The sequence below is a fragment of the Galeopterus variegatus genome, unplaced genomic scaffold, assembly GCF_000696425.1.
Source record: "Galeopterus variegatus unplaced genomic scaffold, G_variegatus-3.0.2 Scaffold122752, whole genome shotgun sequence".
Classification (NCBI taxonomy): Eukaryota; Metazoa; Chordata; class Mammalia; order Dermoptera; family Cynocephalidae; genus Galeopterus; species Galeopterus variegatus.
Window position 1 is genome coordinate 1 of NW_007848863.1, and position 672 is coordinate 672.

General features: G+C 42.3%; 1 pseudogene; it reads right to left on the reverse strand.

The window, feature by feature from the left end:
- Positions 1 to 11: 11 nt before the first annotated feature.
- LOC103584810 lies at positions 12 to 668 on the reverse strand (annotated as a pseudogene).
- Positions 669 to 672: the final 4 nt, after the last annotated feature.

The following is a 672-nucleotide window of genomic DNA, read 5'->3' on the forward strand; positions in this document are numbered from 1 at the left end:
GAATCTTCTGCTACCATATCCACCACTTCCACCACCAGGGACTGCCCGAGCTTCTTCCACCAAAACTACCCCCCTTCATGGGTCCATGATTTGATTTCTATTGTCCACTATAATTTCCAAAATCATTGTAGTTCCCACCACTGCCAAAATTTACTCCTTCATTGTAACCATCTTATCCTCCACCACCATCACTTTTGTTTCCATATCCTGGTCCACCACCAGCATAGCCCCCTCTACTACTATAACCAGGCCCACCACCATAGTTGCCACCTCCAAATCCATTATACCCACCATCATCTCCTCCACCCCTATAGCCTCCTCTTCCACCAAAGTTTCCACCATAGCCAAAATTACCTCCACCACCTCCAGAATTTCCTCCATGACCCTTAAAGTTGCCAGCTCCACCTCCACGACTTCTTCGTGATCCAGCAGACTGCATCTCTTGTTTAGAAAGAGCTTTTTTCACTTCACAATTATACCCATAAATAGTGTGGTATTTCTGAACAACAGTTTTATCAACTGTATCATGATCATCAAAAGTTATAAAAGCAAATCCTCTCTTTTTTCCACTCTGCCTGTCTTCCATAACTTCTATGGTTTCTACCTTGCCATACTTTTCAAAGTAGTCTCAAATTATATTCTTCTGTATCTTCTTTAATACCACCAACAAAA